Consider the following 24,642-nt stretch of genomic DNA (forward strand, 5'->3'; position numbering starts at 1 on the left):
TGCAGTCATAATTTCCTCCTTTAATTTTCCTAGAGATTTCGCAATAATATCTGCTACTTTTGCTTCATCCAGAGGAGATTGAGATTGCGGCATAGAAGGCATTCCTGTCTGCATCATATAGGCTGGAATTGAAGTGTACGGATTCAGAGGTACACTCGACATGTTTGAGCTTGCGGTTACCGAGGGATTTAAAGGAACGGTCACATAAGACACGTTCTTAGGTACCCCACCTGAAGTGCTTGGGTATTCTGTCCGAGATTCTTTGAATAGATCTCTCCGTCGTTGTTGACTAAGCTGCACTTCTTCCCACCATCTAGCATGTGTTTTAGCATCTGCCAACGTAGCTGGTCGTTGTAAACTAACATGCTGATGAACTTCAGGATTAAGTCCATCAATAAACTTACGTTTTTGCGTGGGATCGTCAGGAGCAGGATTCATCTTACGAATGATCGTCTCCATGCGCTCAATATAATGTTCAACACTTTCAGTTGCTCCTTGGGACAGATAATCCAATTGCAGAGCCAATCTATCTTGAAAACCTTGTCGTCTAAATTTTTCTAGAAAAGCTCTTGATAAGGCATCATAGGTCCCTTTATGTTGAGCATCTAAATTCCCATACCATTTCGCTGCTTCATCTTTTAATGTTGCAGGGAAGATATGAAGCTTTTGGTCGTCATCTATTATCTCATTGGCGACGCAAGTCACCTCAAATCTTTGCGAATGGGCATCGGGATCTTCGTCCCATAGCCCCCCGAATTGCGTGAAATCAGCTAATCTAACTGGGTTGCGAGCCATTGTTTCTCTAAATAGTAGCCCTAACCCTAAATCGTTGATAGTATCAAACCACGAAGGTTCCTGAGGTTCCTTAAATAATTGACGCAATCCAAAATTTGACTCTAAATCCCAGTCAAAGAGCAGTTCAATACTCCCAACTGTAGCATTAGCTTCACTCTCCCTAGTTTCACTATTTTGCCTACCTCTTTCCCCAGTGACACTGCTAGTACTGGAGACAACTTGATCCCATTGATATGAAGCTGCTTCACTTTCTTTCAATGGTGTTCTACCAGTTGATAAGTTAGGCTGAAGAGGTTCTACCGTTGAGTTAGACACAGCGTCTACTCCCAAATTCAGCAATGCGTTGACCCTCTCTAGCCTTTCTAATAGCCAAGCCTCTTGTCGCACTGCTCGTTCTCTAACTCGCTGATCCCTAGCTTCGTTTTGCTGCTTCCGTCTCTCTTCTGAATTCATCCACGAGTACAAAACTAGCTGTTACTGTCATACTCCAAAATTACGCTCGTTCTATTTGAAGCTATAAAATTAGGTTGTCGCTTGTATGCGCACTTAGAAGGTTCAAAATAGTCGGCAGCTCTGGGTCTATCTCCCCAAAAGGTAACTTTTCTTCTTGCTCGGGGATTAAACCTAGAATTTCAGCAACCTCTCTAACGTCTTTCGTGTCGAAAGAAATTCTTAAACCTCTGGATACACGTATCCAAGGCAACACATCATCCCACACTACTCTTCTAAACGTCCGATAAGCTGTGCGGTAATACCAATCAAAGTGGTACGATACACTGATTGTATTTATCTCTACCGCGTCTATTAACCCAAAGTGTGTCGCTAGTAGAACTATGGTTTGTGCACAGTCGTTATAACCCCAGCTCCAAGAGGATAATTGTTCAACGTCCACAGTTAATTGTGGCCCAAAGTATGTGCCTCCCTCTACTAACTCCGTATCTCTCGCCCAGTCTAGCACTTTTCTTTGACACTCCTGGGGCAAATTAGGAAAATAGTCCCTTAGAAAAGAGATTGCGTATTCACTCATAAATAACACTTAGGATCTAAAATACCCTCGGAAGATTTATCACTCGTTCAAGCGCACTTGTCTCCCGGCAAACGCACCAAAAATGACTGGCCAAAGACCAAGCCACTTTTACCCAGGTTAACAAGCCAACTCCTAAGAGTTGTTGCACTAAACAAGTGATTATTTCACTAATTGTTTTAATTTGACTCGACTTAGCCTTCCCTAATATCTACAACGTTGTTTGTAGTAGTCCAACTACAAAGATTCTAAACTTCAGTAAATTATACTGGGCACTAATTTGCTAAACCTAAGATAACTATGGTTTCTCCTCATCTCTCAGAGGCAGCTCCTCATAATGTACTCCTGCCATGCTAGTGGCGGTTTATCCAGGAAATGTTTTAAATGTTTTACTTTGGAAAGGTTGTTTCAAGAATATAGATCTCTTAGATCTATTTATATATCTCCATTTAAAATTCCTTTTTATGTTTCTCCTCCTGATTAAAATTAATTATTTTTATTTGTTTAATTTTAAACAAACATTCAAATCAAATTTTCTGAAGTACCATAAACCCCTAAATTTTAATCTCCCTTGGTAGACATTCCCCACTCCGTATATTAATTTCGTCGTTGCTTATTTAATTCATTTTGCAAATATAACGTCCTTTCCTTCTTTCTTCTATAACCAGTATCAGCATGATAAAACAAATTCTTTTCACACTCTTATGGTTCACATAAAACGTTCATTTTAAATCCCCTTAGTTCTCTTTAAATTATCCTAGTAGCCCTCCACTCCGTATATTTAAGAAATTGATTGTAGAATGAATAGCATGTAAAAATTTAATATAGGTGCTGAGACTTTTTCTCATGCCATCCAATCATCAAATTGTTTTGATTTTACTTTGGTTTTAATTTAAACTAAATTTTATATCTACAACCTAACATTATAAATCATTATAAAGTGTTGTCAAACTTTTTATTTGTAATTTCCCATGTTTCCTAAATGTCCACACCGTGTATAATCCCTCCTTTCAAAACCCAAACACTATATCTTTATACAAGCATTTCTTAAGTAAAATATTATTAAATCATTATTTCCTTTCTTTAACCCTTACAACCAAAATGCACTAACCAATCAAAGATTTTGTTTCCAATACTTCACTAAGAATCCATAGTTTATATCAATAAATAACACATTTTACATAAAGGAAAACTATGCCTTTTCCCTAAATATAACTCTTTTCTAATTTTTAAATATAACAAAACATCTTTAAAAATCTTGATAGAAATTCAGTAAATTCCCTGACTCATAATATTTATAGGAAAAATATCAGAACTTATAAATTTTGAATCAGTAATTTTATAAAATTTTATTTAAGATAATTTTGAGTCATTTTTTAGTGTTTTCGACTATTTTTGATTTTTAATAAATAAAAACCAGTTCAGATAAATGCAAACAACCATGGAGCATTAAAAAACAGGTTAAAAGACATATTTTAAAAATATTAAACTAAAGAAATTATCATGCCATATCATTTATTTTAAATAAACCAGTTAGACACTTACTTGTAAAACCGCGGGTCGTCGTCACGTCCTTGGAGACCGTGTCCTCTTGCAGTTCGGCCACTATCCAGCCATTGTGCATCGCAAGCTCAACATTTCTCGTCTCTTGAGAGATCTTATCACTTCAGATTGGATAAGTATATTGAAGCTCCAGTTTAGCGTCAAGAAAAGGACATGGTGATGATTTGGAAACATGTAAATCATAATTATGTCTTTGGAAGCGCGTGTCCAATAGTCCAGCCAGGAAATTTAGTCCATTGAGTCATCTCAAATAGCAAACTCCTTGGGTTTTCTTCTTCTCTTCTTGATCTCTCACTTTTCCAAATTGATCCACAAACTCTTGCTCTATGTGACCCGAACCTTAAGTAATATTTAAATAAAGGCTTGAATATTTAAAAGCTTAAAAGATTAAATTCTTCTATGTCTCTTCCAACGACTGAAGAACGATCCGATTGAGGACATGTGGGATCCTGAATAAGTGATATTTTGCAGGCAAAAGATTAGTCCAATTATGCTTCCAATCTCTCTACGACTACTCCTCATCACGAATGACTTCCGTTTGTAAATTGGCCTTCATCGAATTCAAGCGCATTCTGTTGGAATGAGCCGCCGTATCTTCAATCTAGAATTCCACAAATGATGCTTTGTTGGAGGAAAGAGAGGGATAGTGATAATGAAAGAGCGAGGTTATGATCAGGAAGAAGATGAAGCTGCTAATTATGACCACATTTGCAATGGTGCTTGAATTTGATGGGTCTATCATCAGAAGTATTAATGTAATAATCATCATATCATTGCTCTCTCTCTCTCTCTCTCTCTCTCTCGCTCGCTGCTCTGCTTGATGAGAGCAGAAGGATGGTGATGGTGATGACTTCCTCTGTCTTCTCTCTTCCTCGAGATGACAGAAGAATCGACGAGTTATTAAAGCGGAAACCCTCTCTCTCTCTGTGTGCGTGTGTCTGCGCGTGCAGCGGCGATGGTGCGCATAGTCGTGTTTGGAACGGCGGCGGTGTTGGCTACTTACGCCTTCAGCAAGCTGGACCGCGTATTCAAGCAGTAAATCTGCATCCATTTGAAATATCCATTCTGGCCTGCTTTTCGATTCCGGCTTCTGCTGCTTCGGCGTCTTCTTCTTCCTCCTTTCTGCTACGCAAAGGGCAAAATGCAAGACATGACTGGCTCACTCCGTCGCTCGCTGTTTTTCTCTCTCTCTCAGCGTCAAAGGTGCACTGAAGTGTGTGTGCTCCTGTCTAGAAACATGCGAGCCGGCACAGCTGATCTCTCTCTCTCTGTCATGGCGACGTCCTCTTCATCTTCATGACCCCATTCTCCTGTGAAAAATTTTGGACAACTAGGCAACTCGCCATCCCTTGCAGCATCTCCTTCATCCTCTCCATCAATCGACGCATCTCCCTCTTGCTCACGACCCCCCTCCTTTTTTTTTCAAGATGGCGCCTTTCCCCTTCACGACGTCTCCGTAACGGTCCTTCTCTCCCATGACATTCATTTTGTTTTTTTCCTTTTTCTCTTTCTTTTTCTTTTAAGTTCCTTCCATTAAGGTTTTTACCTATTAAGGTTCCTTCCCATTTAACTAGATATTACACTTGACCCTTATGCACTCGCTTCTTCTTAATGCATTCCACTTTGTAAAATCCTTCTGAAAGCGTCTCACCACCTCCATCTTCCCTTCCTTCCTTCAACACACACCACCCCTAAGGCAAAGTCCCAATTTCAATTGTAGTTGTTCCAATTGCAAGATAACTGCATCAAGGGAAGGTCTTTGAAGTGGATCTCGCACAAGTACAAAATGGAGAAATCCCATTATAGGCTTGAAGTGATTCACCTTTGCTGCCTTCTCATCGGGTATAAGATCCTGTGTTTGTAATGATTTCATGTTGGCATTGGATTCATTATAGCTAATTGGAACTTTCAGCTCTCTATTGCATTTTCTTATGCACTACTCCTTGATTGCATTGATGCAGTGGCATTCATCTTCAGTTGAAATAAACTGTGTTTGTAATCATTCGATGTTGGCATTGTAAGTCGTTATAACTGCCCTCCATGACCTAAACCATAACCTAAAACTACATAATCTGCCATGAATAACACGATTTCTAGTGACTCTAAGAATATGGATTGCATAAGCTCAAAGGACTTCATTTCTGCAATGTCCTACAGTCCCTAAGCCTTGGTCTTAATACCCTATTTCTGGCAAATGAGATATAAGAGTTTCTTATGGTTGTAGACAGGCCAAAAGATTGAATTTTGTAACGACATTTCCTGGCCAGACTGCAAGGACACGGTCTCCAAATACAGCAACAACGAACACCGCATCTGCATTGAATTCATGTAAAAATTTAGTAATCAGGTGTCAATTGTATACAGTTTTGCCAAAAAATTGGTGCAATAAATGGCATGTTTTAGGTGTTGTCAGTTTATAACTTTCCTTATTTAGAAGGATATCCAAAAATACGTCCTTTTGCAAGATAACTTGCGTAGGGATCTGCCATCCTTGTTGAGGGTATTTACCCTTTCTCCTTGTGAATCAGTCACAAGACTACATGACTTCGTACTTGCTATGCAAGTCCTGCATTGAAATAATCCGTTTAAGTTTCTTTAAGCTGACGAATGTCGAACCTAGGGTTTCTTTTTAAAAACCTCACGGACAAACCCTAGTCCTTTATCTTTACTAATTTCTTGACCCTACAATAAGGAAAGTAGTCAAGTGCTTAAGGTATAAATGTTTATTTATCCTTTAAATCATTTCCAAGGCATATTTTTTTGCAGCATGGTATTTCTAAGTTTAGATTGGTTTGGTTATCGTTTGGAAGGTAATATTGATTACCTCGTCACGGTTTTGTTATCCTTGTGACAATTGATTTTTTTATCGACACAATTCAATTTAATCTCCCTTTTTTCCTTGCAGACGAAACTCATGCCAAATAACAATAATTTTCTTGCTAAGATATGCAATTAGCAATGATAACTTTCTAATAATTTGAGCAATGAAAGAAACCTTTCATGAATTTAATCATTTACAATGATTCGTTGCAAAAAGGAATAGGACTAATGGTGCAAGATACAATTTTTATACTTTCATGATTTAACTAAAATATACTACTATAATAAGTAGATAATCTTACTCGTAATTCGTTATAATGCATGATGCTATTGGAAGGAAACTATGTTCTATACATTATGATTTTTTTCAATTAAACTAAGCTCCTTCATTGTAAATAACTCGAAAAAATATATCCTATCCCTAACAATTTCTCTCTGCGTGATTGACTTAAAACCGATTTAAAGCTACTCCTTGGACTTTCTTAGGCAGCATCGTAGTTCAAACGTGAAGGTAGGTTTTACTCTTTCTTCTGGATTTCCACCGTCTCTCTTTCGAGGCAAGGTACCGTTTAAATGTTTGATCACGAGAAGGAATAACAAGACTTTTAGGTTCCTAGCTTCTTCGGAGAGAGGAAAGACTTATAAAACCTAAGAGGAACCTATAGGGTATATACTTGGCAAAGAGATTATGGGTGAATGTGGCTTTGCAGCCACATGAACCTTTGGAGAACTTTGGCTTGGGGCAAAAGGTATAGAAAGGGAATTATTCTCTTTTCTTGCACTTCCTCTACCTTTTTCCTTCTTCTTTCCTACTCTTCCTCCTTCCCCCCCTCTTCTTTTATTCTCTTTTTATTCTTCTACCTCCTTCTATTCCTTCTCTCTTACCTCCTTTATCTTCTCCCACCCTATTTCCTCTTTCACTCTACTCTTCCTCCTTCACTCCTCTCTTTCTCTTCTTTATCTTCTCCCACCCTATTTCACTCTACTCTTCCTCCTTCACTCCTCTCCTTCTCCTCTTTATCTTCTTCCCCCTTATTCCTCTGTACTCTTCCTCCTTCACTTCACTCCTCTTCTTTATCTTTTTCCCACCTTATTCCTCTCTACTCTTCCTCAGTCACTTCACTCCTTCTCTTGGTTATCTTTTTCCCCACCCTCTACTTCTTTCCTACTCCTTCTCTTCTTCTCCTTCTCCTCTTTATCTTCTCCCACCTTATTCCTCTCTATTCTTCCTCCTTCACTTACTGTTCCTCACGGGGCACCACGAAAAGAAAAAGGGGTGTGTGGTTACGATCGTGGTAGTTCGAGGCTGTTTCAATGCATGGCAGGTAGTCGGAGGGGGGGTAGTTAATATTGTGGCCCAGGGCCCGTTCAACAGGACGGGGGAAAAGGTAGGCTGCGACGTCCACCTGGGTGGCGGCGTAGTACGTCAGCCCACGGCTATTATTGCTGCAGACCGCAGGGGACAGCAGCGTTTGGAGGGCTGAGGCAACGTCTGGCAACTATGGCAGCGTTATCGAACGAGGAGGGGGGAAAGCTTCTAGTCAGCCGCCTCAAGGGCCGTGCAGCAGCTAACGGGGCCCGTGACGTGCGTAGAAGGCGTAGCCTCTTATCTCCTCGCCCTTCCCTCCACGGCACAGCAACTTGTTGCAGTCGTCTCCCTCATGGACTGATTATCACGCTCCTCCTCTTTTCATCGTCATCAGAAGAGGAGTATTTATGGGAAGAGGGGGGGTAGGGCCTCCCTCTCCATGTGGATCCTGCATGTGATCCCTCCCCTCCACCTCCACACTAACCCATTTTAGTACCATCCCCTTCCCTCAACCATGCTTCAGCTGAGGGAAAAGGTTTTTTTTTTTTGCATTAAATCCCATATTTACCCCTTATCCTCCTCCCAAGAGGAGGTTCCTATGAGAAATACGCGGTTTTGTAAAGCTGTGTCTCATTTAGGCTCAGTGGAGAGTGTATTAGTTTAGACTATCTTGTCCCAAACCTCAATGCAACCTTATTATTTTCCCTGAGACTTCACATGGCCAGAAATATTAGAGGTTTGAATGTTACGAAGCTTGCTAGTTCTCTGGGACCACCCTGCCAATCGGGAATTTCACCCACCTACTTTCCTTGATAGCTTTAGTTTTCTATTTACCTAAGGGCACAATAGTGGTTACACATTCAAGCAGATTTCTTAATTAATCCATTAGTCACATGTTCCTTTACGTAATTTTATGCACCGATACAAAAACATTTCAGACAATTTTTTTGAAAAGTAAACTTTATATTAAAATTTAAACTAACATACAAATCCCGTCCATAGGACAATTCTTGCAATCTATAAGGATGCGTCATATTACCCTCTAAGAATCCACCCTTGCACTAGTAATAAGGCCTCGAGAATGCATCTCGGGTCACGTAGACCATTTGAGTATGACCCGGAGGTAGGGAATTTATAGTCAGACCCCCCATGGCATCCAAGCATCCTCCTACGATCAGACTAATCCATGGAAAGACCTCTTGTGATGGGTTTGGTACACATTCCCATCATGGTTATTTAGAACCCCCTTAGATAGGGTTGGCGGCCAGTTGGGGGATGCTCGGCAGCACGGCCTCTAGGAATTTAACCTGATACATTTTGTGCTCCTGAAGTTTATAAGCACAAACAATATTGTGGGATGGTGCTCAAAACACTTGCTAAGGTGGAGTTCCTTTTTCAACTGTTAGCATTCAATCGTTGGATTTTTCTTGCCTTGATGAGATTGGCCATGATGAATTTGCATCAAATCTTCAATGTTATCATCCATATCTCTCACGTGACCAAGGTATTCTAGGTACAAGTTCTCTTACACATGGACGAGTAAACCAAGCTTCATCCCTTCATTATCCTTGCAATAGGAATTGCAACTTGCCTTTAGTATAGGTACTACCATCCCCATTATTATCCCCACAAAACCCTACCCAATCCTCTAGGACTAGAGTTTCCATGTAAGTTGAATTAAGTCATCCTAGATCACTCTAGGCTCATTTAGGGTCCCTCCTATTCTCATTATCTCACTTCTTCGATTTCCTTGTAGAAATCATTGTCAACTACCTAATCTACAATAAGAATAACTATTCTGTAGTTTGAATGACCACCAACATCATGGGGTTTTATTTTTCCACAATAGCAAACCCTATTTTGCTATAAATAGTCGCATGTTTATGGGAGATTAGGCTCTCGCCAACAAGTGTGGAAAAGAAAATCAGTAGTCTTATGGGTCATCCTTAGATAGTGTTTCCATTGTCTTGATAGTTAGGTCACAAATATCGCTCTAAGGTTTACTATTGATCACGAATCCCTGCGATAACCTAAGTGAGTTGACCTTCTTACTTAGACAATTTTAAATAGTCTAATTATCCACTTCATTATCTCAAGCAAATCACAGCTTGTATGTCTTTCAAGTTCTCATTATTGAGGATACATTTTTTTAGTGCTTCAGTGAACACAAGTAACCCGATTCATGCACATTGTAATCATGGGGTGTAAACACAATTTTGAAAAAAAAAAAACACTTTTATCTCCTTCAAATTTTTCCTCTTTGCAACAAGTGAAGTGGAAATTGAGTACACTACTTATGTGAGTGAAGAAGAACTTAAATTTTTGTACTTATAATGATGTAAGAATTTGATGCATTTATTTATTGCAGAAATGGATACAAATAGTTCTATATTAACTAAGATTCTTAGGATCCTCGCTTGAAATCATAAGACACAACTTCCTAGATGCAAGTCTCCTTCATGATATCTCCGATATAAAATGTCAATCTTTGAAATTTCGTATCATTTTTCTACGCACTTGAGTGCAAACATCTATCAATTTCTTTTATCTCTCATGCATGCCAATGCTAACGCATAAAATTTAATGCTCTAAGAACAAAAACTAATACAAAATTACCTAATTTCTATGTGCACCAATATGAAGTTTATTATGCAAATTGTTACATTCCGTAATATGCCTTTAGTGTAATAAAATCCATAATTTTTTTTTTACTTTTGCTAAGGTGAACATAAATACAATTTCCAACATGATTTTTTAAATGCAACATGATTGGTGGCTTATTATCATGAGTTTTAGCATGAATAATTTTTTTCTACTTAACATAATCCATATGCATTTATTGTTCCTTTAAGATGATCTCTACTAGAGTAAAATTACTTGAATGCACTTGGTTACTAAGTGTTGTGATTCCTTGACCCGTAACTCCATCATTTGATGTGGGATTAGCATTCGCTTGAACCTTCCCTCGCTTTGGAGCCATTGATTAGCGCGGGCCTTCTTCAAAAAAAGCGTACACGTACTATTATGGGGGCTTGCTCCTTACAAGAGACAAGGCGTGGGAATCCCTCTCAATGGGGGGGGAGGGGGGGCAGGGAAGAGCTTTATAGGGAGGAGGAGTAGGAGTAGCCTTCTCCCCACCCTCCACTTGGGGGACTCTAGAATTGCCTGCCACCATGCAGGATGCCGTTACTTTTTTTTTTTGGGGGGGGGGGGGGAGTGGCCAAGGGAGGTGGCACACATGTTCCTCTCCTCCTCATCATCATCACCATCGTCTTCTTCTTCTACTACCCCTCCCTCCCACCAGTTGGCGATGTTGACAAGGGGAAGTAAAAAAATTTGCAATAATTTTAATTTAGGGGGGGTGTCCTATATGGGGCATGGAAAAAGGGGGGGTTATTACATCATAATTGTGTTCTAAGTTGAGATTCCTATGTGGATTGTCACCTTGGATAGTTTTCCTTTTCATCACTCTCCATTCTTTCACATAAAGATTTTTCTCTATTAATTTTCTATTACATTTTTTTATGTTGTTTTTTATATTTTTTCATGTGAACACTACTTTTTGATACTATACATATTTTTCAAGTTGTCCATCTTGTTTTCCCTCTTGTCCTACCCAGTTTTTCTATTTTTCATGCCTTCATATGATGGACAAACTTATTAGAAATAAATTTCCTTTGATTTTTTGAAGCTTCAAATCCCTTGTGTACGTGTGCACAACCATTTTTTATCTTAGGATACAGGTCATTGTGTTTGATGTGTCACACCCACTAGTTCATATTTCTATCTGCCATTTTTTTCTTAGCAATGTAAATTCTTTTTACTCGATAGGTTTTTTTATAAATCATTCACCTAGTTTTTAAAAGAAAATTCGAACCATTTTAAAAAGAAAATCAAACATGCTCCACCCTCCTAGGGTGTAACCACCCCCCTCCTCTCACTTGTTTCTTCTTTTTCTTCTCTTCTTGATCTTCTTCCCTCTCCTCCCCCTCCCTCTCTCTCCCCCTACCCTTCCTCCTCCCTCTTCTCTCTTCTCTCCCCTTTCCTACACCTCCTGCCCCTCCTCACCCTCTCTCCCCTCCCCTCTTCTTGTTCTTCCTTCTCCTTCATTTTTCTTCCTCCTCTCTTAATCTCCCTCTCCTTGCTTCCTTCTCCTCTCTTTCTTATCCTTGCTTAGTTGCTACCTTGTGTGGCCCTGCTCAAGGCTGCATGTGTATCCATACAATCCTTCATTGCCTTCACAAATGAACTTTATGAATTATGTAAGTCCTTTAATTTGTGGTGGCCTTTGAGTGACTAGATTGGGTGGATAAATGCACCCATCAACCCAAAGGTCCACTTTTTTTTTTTGTGCATTTCTTTCTTGTTGCATCATCCGATATCTTATTACATCATCTCTTTCTATAGTTCTTTTGAATATTGGTGCATATTCATACTCCAATTAAAAGTGTATATCTCTCTTTCTCTTGGTACGTCTTGCAGTTGTATCTTATAAAGAAAAATATATGTCAATTTTAACATTACACAATTACACCCCTTTGATTAATAGTAAGCTAAGAAGTTGATGCCAATTTTCTAATCAATAGCAAGAACATCTAAATATCTGGGAGTTGCAGGTCAGCATCAATCGAGTAGCATGCAGCTAATTCTAGACTGGCTCAAATCACAGAATTAAACCCCTTTCATTCACTATATTTGTGTTCTTTTTTACCTATTTGGATCTTTTCTCTTTCCCTTGATTTCAATCATGATAGATTCTAATCAACCCCTAATCTTCATGTAATCTTAGCTTTTAATATACCTCTAATCAACATCCAATCTTATCTTCTATTCTATCCAAAATATTCTCTCTCTCACTCTCTCTCTCTCTCTCTCTCTCTCTCTCTCTCTCTCTCGCCCTCAAGAAGAATTGATCAAAGATATTTAAACACATTTATACAGAAGCTTGGCTAGTGGAGAACAATAACATCATCTTATCTTCTACCCTAATTTACTCATTGTCACTCTATCACTTATTTTCTTAGTTCATCTCACCGAGTCCTCTCTCTTGCCCCCCTTCTCCCTCCCTCCCTCTCTCTCTCTCTCTCTCTCTCTCTCTCTCTCTCTCTCTCTCTCTTGAATTGACACTTAAGGATTAAACAACAAATATGAAGAATAATAACATCACAAAGAAACACAATATTAGTGACCTTGGAAATCTCCCAATTCCCATTTTTTGATTATTAAAAAGGTGGCACTCGATAATATGCCCATAAGTTTCTCAAATTCATATGATGTGACATATCATTGGAAAACATTTGAAAAAATGGAATCTATTGAGCTATAGAGCACTTGATTTGGAGTTATAGTGTTCAAGTTATGACAAATTCAAAGATTTGACCACATGTCCTAAACTTGTGGAAAATTTCCATATTCCCCAATATAATATTAAGATTAAAAAAATAAATATACCTCCATTATCACTTGATTGCTTATAGTATAGAGTGTTGAAGAGGAAGATATCTTATAGCACAGTCTGAAGAGGGAGACTGCTTGTAGGCAGGGTAGAGAGTATTGTAGATAGAGGTTATCTGATTTCAGCAAATGCTATCAAAACCACTCCTGAGATTGCTTGTAGCAGCGTAGAGAGTATTGTAGATAGAACAGAGTGTTGCTTCAGAAGAATTCGTATGCAAGAAACCATATTCTGGAGGGAAGGAGAAGAGGACACAAAATTTTGGACTAAACGAGAGTTTTGAGAGGGAATGAAGAAATGCCCAAAAATAGACATATACTTGACCAAAAATAATAAAAATTTACAAGGAAACTCTCAAGTCAAAAAGGTGTCTTTGGCTAAAAAATAATATTAAAATATGATGTGTACGTCATTTTATATCATTTTTTAGCTTCCGCCCTTTTAAGAAGCAAGAATGAGAATGATTCTAATATATTTTTATGTTGAAAAGTCATGAGGGAATTAAAGAGTCGTATATTAATGATTGGCTCCATTTTCACAAAAAATAGAATTGTATTTTTTTAGTTATGAGGATTTTGAGAAAAGGTGACCTTATCCTACAGTTTGAGAATAAAATAATAGGTGAAATCTATTGAAAATACAAATACGAGATTTGCTTAATTGTAAAAGATCTCTTATTCTAATATTATTTTGGAATCTCTTTTTAGAGAGAGAGAGAGGTGAGAGAAACCCCTTAAGGAGCAAAAAAGAGAGTCCATATTTCTCCTAATGTTACCCAAGAAAGATATGGGGATAACCTCATCATACAACTTATGAACTTGTAGTAATAGGAGGAATAAAGCATCCATAGAGGCATCCCCAAGGTTTAAAGCTTCTATAAATGAATCTCTCTTGTTGAGAGGTCAAACCCCAAGGCTATCCCAAAGGCATTTCTCTTGAAGGGGATATAGGACAAAAACATGTATGAGGCCATGGATAGTAACTAGATACTTGATAGATTTGACTTGAATGTTGTTTCAGACAAGGCCATGTGTATATGTGATCTACATAGAGAAAGGAATTGAGATAAGAAGAACAAAGCATGAACCAATGCTACATCATCAAAATCTAGCATCGAGATGAGTGTAGCATTGGACCTTCTCATAGCTTTTAAGCAACATCAATGTCTATTGGCAAGGCTAATTAACATCTTAAACAAATCATGGCCTAACTTACCAAAGATTCAATGTATGCATTACTAAAGAGACTTTTGAATATTCTAGATATCCACATGTTTGTATATACTTTGGACATATTGGATATGACATGGCTTATTGTGGAGTTCCTAGGTGCTTATCCTATGCATTGCCATTCAATAGAAGCCCATACCAATAGCATAATAGGGTGCAATATTACCTTGGGCCATAGAAATTAGCCTTGTCAACTCCTAAAGAGGATAATTTGGCAACTCAAAGAGTGAAAATTAACCCATATGGAATACCTCAACCATGAATTCCAATAGTCACTCACCCTTCAAGGGATAGTTCCACCTACAATATTGAGGAGTTGATTGAGAAAAAGAAATGTTTAAATCCTTATGTCACCTATGATGAGAAGGGCAATGCAGTTTTGCTGGACTACCAACCCATTATTGTCACGATGATAGGAAGAGGAAGAAGTAGGGTGCCAACCTAATATATAGATTCCATCAAATTCTGGTGGATTGTGGGTAGCCAAGACATGTGCCCCCTTGAGATGCTCCCAAAAAATAGAGCCTCCCAAGGATGAATGTGAGATAATGCACATGTACCTTGATTATCCTAGGAGAAAAGTAAAAAATAGTAAGTTTATTGCTTCATATATGTCCTTCACACTCGTTGGAGTAGAAATGGTTAACAAGGAGTGCACAATACCTATATCTTTAAATGCCACTATGAGGGATTAAAGAAATAAAGCACATGTCAATATTCTAGGGGCATCTGTCACCAATGGATGTGTGACTAGAAAGAGAAATACCATGAGGAGAAAGAAGAGAGTAGAAGAAATGATCTTGTTATAAAGCAAAAGGGATTATGATAGAACCAATGAAAAAGTTCATGACTAATGTTGAGAGTGCAGCACTGCTCATGTGGAGAAGGTGTAAGTCTCTAAAACAAAGGAATATCCTAATGCTAAGAAATATTTGGAGACAATTGATAAAGTTAAAAAGCAAGTGCAAGAAGATCAAAAGGTGGAGCAAGCACCAAATTCTACATTCTCCATGAGAGTGGCATAGGGTTATCAAGCATCATGCCACCATCTTGCCCAAGTCAAGAATCTAAAATAGAAAAGCTAGCCTTTTATCAATGATATGAGGCTAAAATGAGCCAAACGATCATTATTTCCAAAAGAATTAGCACAGAGTTAAGTTACTTGTTTCATCTTGACAATGTGGAACCTACCTTTTTGTCACCTTGGCCTTGACCATCATGACAATATTACTTGGGTAGTCAATGCATAGTACCCATGACCTCTTAAGAGTGTTTAAATGTTGAATAGAGGGAGAGGCAAAGTTGCAAGGACCATTGCTTCATGTAATCATCACAAATTATATGAGTATGGAAGTAAATAAACCTTCTTTGAGAGCTATTGCAGTCAATATATTTTGGGAGGGAGCCAAGCATCACAACAATCTTCACATGGAGATTGTAGATTACTGATCAAGAAGAGATCATAGACATAGGGATTGGAGTTAGCATAGTCAATTAGCTGGTGCAAGAGGCTTGGAGAGACCCACACATAAAAAACACGTATTTTAATTTTAGAATAGAAATCAGGGTTATACAATTTGATTGCTTGGTGTATTAGAGGATGAGTTGATCAAAATTGTAGGAATCAACTTCATTGTGAATTTCATCATAATAAAGGAAGATGATGATGATTTTCTTAAAGGTTACCCTTAGATACCAAACATCTAACTTATTTAATAGACTAGTATTCTTTGAAAATTGATGGAATGCAATAAATGTGAAAATGGAAAGCTAGAAATCCATGTCCATTGACCTCGATGCCATATCAAATGTGTTGAGAGGAGATACAAATTGCGCTACCACAACAAACTCCCTAAAAAACATATTGCTATCTAGACGATGAAATAGACTACATGCACATCTTACGCAGACTTGATCTACCATTCACCAAAGAATAAGCATAAGAAAAGAAAATGGGTCACTAAGTCAATCTCTCATGGACAAGATTTTTGGACACTTAGTCTAGCCTAGCATCCATGAATTGATGGTATCTATCCTCATGATGAATACTAGACCTTTGGACCTAATGTACTAGGATTCGATATCCTTGCTAAATACTAGGAGTTAAGAAATATTCTCATTTAGTGATGTAGATGTTTGAAGGATAATGATGAGGACAACTTGTTAATATTTGAAGAGTTTCTTCAACAACATGAGTAAAAATGGATGAGATTGCACCAAGTATTGTTTGGTTATCATGCTAAGTATGTCATGTACTTGATGAAGGTAGATGAGCCATAAGATGAGTACATGAGTGAGTCTAAAGAACGTTTCATAGAGCTCGATCTTACTATGGATGGTGTGAATCCATTTGGTCTCCGCTCGACTTCTTACATGGTGTGGCTTGTAGTCCTTGTTAACTACAACATCGGCCATGGCTTTCTACAAAGAAAGGACACTTATTCTTCTTATTCTTTTTCTTCTTCTTCTTGTATGCGATTTTGAACATGTAATTTTCTATCCAAACCCCCAAAAATCTCGATGATGGTATGTTGTGTCTTCAACTCCTCAGAGTGCAAGAGTCTATAATGTAAGCAATGTCCCTAGCATAGATGATGAGAGTATGTAGGTGGAGGAGTCGATATTGCAAGGAGTGGAGGTCGAAGATATTCACATGTATGTCTCTAGATTAGATGGTCTGATTCAAAGATATGGCAGACCAAGAGATATCTCAAACATCAGCATGCCATTCCGTTAGATCTACTTCGGCACACTATGATGCTTCTATTCCTAATAGATAAGGTCGATGCTCTAGAATAGGCCCAGATGGAGGGGTTTGTTGTGGGTGGTGCTAGGGAGATGTAGATGTTGTGAGCCCACAGTCAGTACAATATATAGGTGCTACTCCTCGCTCTCATAAACGTTCAAGAGAGAGTGGCTCATGTGGGTGTTGTGGAGGCACAGATACATTATCTCCATCTCGTTGTTTTGGTGGAGGCGTGCTACTTGTAGGATTTGTCACACCTTTGGGAACATCTACTCTAGTGACTCGAACTTTTGCTCAACCATCTAGAAGGTGGCATCCGTATGGGTACTACTTTGAGAGATACCACCCCTATGGATACACTAGATGTACATGGGTCTCTAGGTTATGCCTAGGAGCATGGTTGTAGATGAGAGAGGACACATCTTAGAAATACCCTAGAGGGGTATGGATACCTCGTAGATGACAATATACAAGCTATGATCATGAATGATGAGGAGAGGAGAGTGATGTCTCACATGAGAGAGTTGTGCAAACAAGCTTTTTGGCACAACGTCTTGGATCATTGGAAGAACATACTCAAGGGGAGCAAGGACTATATAGTAGCATCCTTGCACGAGGAGTTTCCAATACTTATCACAATAGAGAGATTTTCCACTAGGTGGATGATGGAGGGCATGCATGCATACATATTACATAGACGATTACATGCACACAAGGCACTCAAGAGTGGCACCTCAAAGAAGTTTTTGCCCTTTTGATTGTTACATGACTACGGCCATGGGTAGCCCTGGCTTGCCCCCACTTAACTTTCTTTGACACCGATCTTCACCAAGTTTGGGACATTCTTTTTTGAAGTGCCCAGGTTGCTTGTAGTAAAAACATTGCAATTTTGGTCATTTCTTTGAGTGGGGACAAAGTCACTAACTACATTTTCTTTCAGCTTCTTTCATTGGCATTGACTTTGTCCTTATAGCCTTTTAAATTGAGCCTTCAATATCCCTAGATTGTGGTATTTGTGAGACCAAGGTCTATTATTCCTAGATTTTGGCTGGATTTCTTGGGAAATGGGACCCGCTCTTATCAATGCATCTTGTAAATTTGAAAGACACATTGACTCCAATTGAGTGTTATCTAGAGGATTCAGCCCATCACAGAACTTAGAGAGTTGTTGGGAAATACTCATTGTTGGGGCGTATTTTAACAAGAAGCCAAATTTTGAGTAGTACGCCTCTAGAGACAAGCCCAACTCCTTTAACTTAAAGAACTCATTCATCTTCTGAGTTCTATATGTAGGTGGCATGTACCTTCCTTGCACTCCTTATTTTAACTTTATCCAAGTTATTGAGCTTTCTGTAATTGCTTAATCTTTACACCACTACTTTTACCAGAGCCTAGCTTCAGTGGTGAGTTTGAGCTTGGAAATCATAGTCTGGTTTGCAAATATTAATCTTGGTGCATTGAAGTAAACCTCCATGGATTCAATCCATACTTTGGCATCAACTTCAAAAGTCTTCCCTTTCCCTTCAAATTTCGGTGGTTTGATTTGTTTGAGAAGAAACTTCTTCTTTTGTGCATCTGTCGAGCTTAGTGCAAGAACAAGATTTTGATTTTGCATTTGGGTTTGTACCTGGCTTCCATGGAAACTTTCGCATTAAGATTGCATTTACACATATCTTCACAACTTATCTCAATGTGCAGACTATTTTCATCAATACTATGCAACAAGACAGATAATCATAAAATTCTCATTTATCCATAAAGAAGCATAAGCCTGAAGTACAATTATTCGGGGCTAGATAGAGATAGGTTGGGATGATTTTTCTTTCAAGAGATACATCAATGCTAGGTTAATAATTACTTATTGAATTCAACTACCACGGGGAGAGAATAGTAATATGGGTTTGGGGAATGGATTCTCAAGAAGAGGTAAGCCATGGGAAGTTCAAGAGATCCCCATTTTTGATAGCCATGACGTTCATTTAGCCCCATTACTTTAACTCTATCTAGTATCAAGATTTTGACCACCTCCTCATAGATGTAGCGAGTCTATTCTACCTGCTGGTGTTCGATGTGTAGGATTGAGTTCCCATGGGCCTCCTGGAATATGAATAACTTGATAATCTTCAAGTTCTCTAACCATTTTAGCCTCTTCAGATTGTTTTGAAGATAGGCAAGCCAGTTGGCACCTATGTAGCACTAACCTACACTCCAAGTCCAATGCCTTTCTCCATACAATGGTGAAGGGTTGTAGAGGTGATCCAAGTTCCCCATCATGTCGATTCTTCTACGATAACTTGAAGAATTCATAGAAGTCCTGAACATGATATGAAATATGAGGAACCTGCTCCATGCCTCATAGGTTTGGAAGCAACAACAATCAAAAAGTGAGTAAAGAAAAAATGTTTTCTAATGAAAACAACACTTCATTCTTCTTGATTTATTCTTATCTTGATTGTTTTATTCGTTGGTTTGCTATGATACCAACTATAACATGTCTGGTCCTTAACACATTTTAGTAGTCCATCAAGAGTCTGATTTAAAAGACGTTGCCTGCCTGGAACTTCCACAGAATGTCATAGATTTTGTTGATTAGGAACTTCTGAGTCTACTCCGCAACGAAACATATCAGCCAACCCTATTAGGATTGACCTAAATGTTATTGGGTTTGTAATGGTTAAGTTATTCTACAACCTTCTAGCATCAGCCTTCACACGATCTCCTTTTCACAGAGCATCTGAACCGAAGCAGGCTCGTATCACACTTGGTTCAAAGAGAATGGGAAATGAGAGGGATGCTTCACTCAACCTCTCTAATTGTAGCGTAAAGTCCCATTCTGGTCCCCTAAAATGATATGAGCCAGTGTTCTATCCTACATTAACTATGGTTAATACGTCATCATGGTTTGAATGTTAAGAAGCTTGCTAGTTCTCTGGGACCACCCTGCCTATCGGGGATTTTACCCACCCGCTTCCCTTTATAACTTTAGTTTTCTACTTACCTAAGGGCACATTAGTGGTTACACATTCAAGTAGCTTCCTTAATTAATCCACTAGTCACATGTTCCTGTACGTAATTTTATGCACTGACACAAAAACAATTCAGACAAATTTCTTGAAAAGTAATCTTTGTATTAAAATTTCAACTGAGATACAAATCCTATCCATAGGACAATTCCCACAATCCGTAAGGATGCGTCATATTACCCTCATTTGAGTACGACCTGGAGGCAGAGAATTTCCAGCCAGAAAACCCCCCCCATGGCATCCAAGCATCCTCCTATGATCAGATTAATCCACAGAGAGACCTCTTGTGATGGGTTTGGTCCACATTCCCATCATGGTTATTCAAAACCCCCTTAGATAGGGTTGGTAGCGATTTGGGGGTGGCTTGGCATGGCCGCCAAGAATTTAACCTGATACATTTTTTGCTCTTGAAGTTTATAAGCACAAACAATATTGTGGGGGATTGTGCTTAGAATACCTGCTAAGGTGGAGTTCCTTTTTCAACGCTTAGCATTCAATCATTGGGATTTTTCTTGTCTTGGTGAGATTGGCCATAATGCATTTGCATCAAATCTTTGATGTTATCATCCATATCTCTCGCGTGACCAAGGTAATCTAGGTACAAGTCCTCTTACCCGTGGATGAGTAATCCAGACTTCATCCCTTGATTATCCTTGCAATAGGAATTACAACTTGCCTCTAGTAACCACTACCATCCCCATTATTATCCCCACAAAACCCTACCCAATCCTCTAGGACTAGAGTTTTCGTGTAAGTAAAATTAAGTCATCCTAGATCACTCTATGCTCATTTACAGTCCCTCCTATTCTCATTTTCTCACTTCTTTTATTTCCTTGTAGAAATCATTGTTAACTACCTAATGTACGATAAAAATAACTATTATGTAGTTTGGATGACCACCAACATCATGGGGTTTTATTTTCCCACAATAGCAAACCCTAGTTTGGCATAAATAGTCACATGTTTATGGGCAATTAGACTCTTGCCAATGAGTGTGGAAAGAGAAATTAGTAGTCTTATGGGTCACTCCTTAGATAGTGTTTCCATTGTCTTGATAGTTGGGTCACAAATATCGCTCTAAGGTTTACCTATTGATTACGAATCCTTGGGATAACCTAAGTGAGTTGACCTTCTTACTTAGAAAATTTTAAATAGTCTAATTATCCACTTCATTATCTCAAAAATATCAGAGCTTGTATGTCTTTCAAGTTTTCATTATTGAGGATACATTTTTTTAATGCTTTAGTGAATGCAAGTAACCTAATTCATGCACATTGTAATCATGGGGTATAAACACAATTTTGAAAAAAAAACACATTTATCTCCTTCAATTTCTTCCTCTCTGCAAAGTGAAGTGGATTGAGTACACTACTTACGCGAGCGAATAAGAACTTAACTTTTTGTACTTATAATGAAGTAAGAATTCGATGCATTTATTTCTTGCAGAAATGGATGCAAATATTTCTTTATTAACTAAGATTCTTAAGATCTTGCCTTGCAATCATAAGACAAAACTTCCTGGATGCAAATCTCCTTCATGATATCTTTGATGTAAAATGTCAATCCTTGATAGTCTGTATCATTTTTCTACGCACTTGAGTGCAAACATCTATCAATTCCTTTTATCTCTCATGCATGCCAATGCTAGCACATAAAATTAATGCTTTAAGAACAAAAACTAATACAAAATTAACTAATTTCAGTGTGCACCAATATGAAGTTTATTATGCAAATTGTTATACTTCGTAATATGTCTTTAATGTAATAAAATCCATAATTTTTATTTTTATTTTGCTAAGGTGAACATAAATACAATCTCCAACATGATTTTTTTAATGCAACATAATTGGTGGCTTATTATCATGAATTTTAGCATGAATAATTTTTTTCTACTTAACGTAATCTATTTGTGTTTATTGTTCCTTTAAGATGATCTCTACTAGAGTAGAATTACTTGAATGCACTTGGTTACTAAGTGTTGCAATTCCTTGACTCGTAACTCCTTCATTTGATGTGGGATTAGCATTCACTTGAACCTTCCCTCGCTTTGGAGCCATTGATTAGCTTGGGCCTTCTTCAATAGATGCGCGCACTAACTATTATGGGAGCTTGCTCCAAACAAGAGACAGGGCGTGGGAATCCCTCTCAATGGGGAGGGGGGGGAGAGCTTTATAAGGGGGAGGAGGACAGGTGGCTTTCTCCCCATCCTCCACTTGAGGGACTCTAGAATTTCCTGCTACCATGTAGGCTGTTGTTACTTTTTTTTGGGGGGGGGGCAAGGGAGGTGGCACACATGTTTCTCTCCTCCTCATCATCATCACCATCATCATCTTCTTCCCCCTCCCTCCCGGCAGTTGGCGAGTTGACAAGGGGAAGTAAAAAAATTTGCAATAATTTTAATTTAGGGGGGGTGTCCTATATGGGACACGGAAAAAGGGGGGGTTGTTACATCATAATTGTATTGTTCTAAGTTGAGAGTCTTATGTGAATTAGCATCCAATATTATCTTTTATCCCATCCAAAATATTCTCTCTCTCTCTCTCTCTCTCTCTCTCTCTCTCTCTCTCTCTCTCAAGAAGAATTGATCAATTATATTTAAACACATTTATACAGAAGCTTGGCTAGTGGAGAACAATAACATCATCTTATCTTCTACCCTAATTTACTCTCTATCACTCTCACTTATTTTCTTAGTTCATCTCACCGAGTCCTCTCTCTTGCCCCCCTTCTGTGTGTGTGTGTGAATTGACACTTAAGGATTAAACAACAACTATGAAGAATAATAACATCACAGACAAACAGAACATTAGTGAGTCTGGGAATCTCCCAATTTCCATTTTTTGAATACTAAAAAGGTGGCACTCAGACAACATGCCCATAAGTTTCTCAAATCCAAATGATGTGAGCTATCATTGGAAAGCACTTGAAAAATGGAATCTATTGAGCTATAGGGCACTTCATTTGGAGTTTTACTGTTCAAGTTATGACAAATCCAAAGATTTGACCACGTGTCCTAGACTTATGGAAAATTCCCATATTCCCCAATATGATATTGAGATTAGAAAAATAAAGATACCTTCATTATCACTTGATTGCTTATAGTATAGAGTGTTGAAGAGGAAGATATCTTATAGCACAGTCTGAACAGGGAGATTGCTTGTAGCAGGGTAGAGAGTGTTGTAGATAGAGGTTATTTGATTTTAGCAAATGCTATCAAAACCACTCCTGAGATTGCTTGTAGCAGGGTAGAGAGTATTCTAGATAGAATTGAGTGTTGCTTCAGAAGAATTCATATGAAAGAAACCATATTCTGGAGGGAATGAGAAGAGTACACAAAATTTTGGACCAAACTAAAGCTTTGAGAGGGAATGAAGAAATGCCCAGAAATAGACATATACTTGACCAAAAATGATAAAAATTTACAAGGAAAATCTCAAGTCAAAAAGGTGTTTATGGGTAAAAAATAATCTTAAAATATGATGTGTACATCACTTTATATCATTTTTTAGCTTCGGCCCTTTTAAGAAGCATGAATGAGAATGATTCTAATATATTTTCATGTTGAAAAATCATGAGGGAATTAAAGAGTCCTATATTAATGATTGGCTCTGTTTTTACAGAAAATAGAATTGTATTTTTTTAGTTATGAGGATTTTGAGAAAATGTGATCTTATCCTACAGTTTGAGAATAAAATAATAGGTGAAATCTATTGAAAATACAAATACCAGATTTGCTTGATTATAGATCTCTTATTCTAATATTATTTTGGAATCTCTTTTTAGAGAGAGAGAGAGGTGAGAGAAACCCCTTAAGGGGCAAAAAAGAGAGTCCATATTTCTCCTAATGTTACCCAAGAAAGATATGGGGATAACCTCATCATACTACTTATGAACTTGTAGTAATAGGAGGAATAAAGCATCCATAGATATGTCTCCAAGGTTTGAAGCTTCTATAAATGAATCTCTCTTGTTGAGAGGTCAAACCCCAAGGCTATCCCAAAGGCATTTGTCTTGAAGGGGACATAGGACAAAAGCATGTATGAGGCCATGGATAGTAACTAGATACTTGATAGATTTGACTTGAATGTTGTTCCAGACAAGGCCATGTGTATATGTGATCTACATAGAGAAAGGAATTGAGATAAGAAGAACAAAGCATGAGCCAATGCTACATCATCAAAATCTAACATCGAGATGAGTGTAGCATTGGACCTTCTCATAGCTAATTGATATCTTAAAGAAATCATGGCCTAACTTACCAAAGATTCAATGTATGCATTACTAAAGAGACTTTTGAATAATCTAGATATCCACATGTTTGTATATACTTTGGACATATTGGATATGACATGGCTTATTGTGGAGTTCCTAGGTACTTATCCTATGCATAGCCATTCAATAGAAGCCCATACCAATAGCATAATAGGGTGCAATATTACCTTGGGCCATAGCAATTAGCCTTGTCAACTCCTAAAGAGGATAATTTGGCAACTCGAAGAGTGAAAATTAACCCATATGGGATACCTCAACCATGAATTCCAATAGTCACTCACCCTCCAAGGGATAGTTCCACATACAATATTGAGGAGTTGATCGAGAAAAAGAAATGTTTAAATCCTTATGTCACCTATGATGAGAAGGGTAATGTAGTTCTCATGAACTACCAACCCATTATAGT

Source organism: Lygodium microphyllum, chromosome 23 (assembly GCF_053477565.2).
Source record: "Lygodium microphyllum isolate KBCC chromosome 23, Lygodium_microphyllum_v1.1.10, whole genome shotgun sequence".
Lineage (NCBI taxonomy): Eukaryota > Viridiplantae > Streptophyta > Polypodiopsida > Schizaeales > Lygodiaceae > Lygodium > Lygodium microphyllum.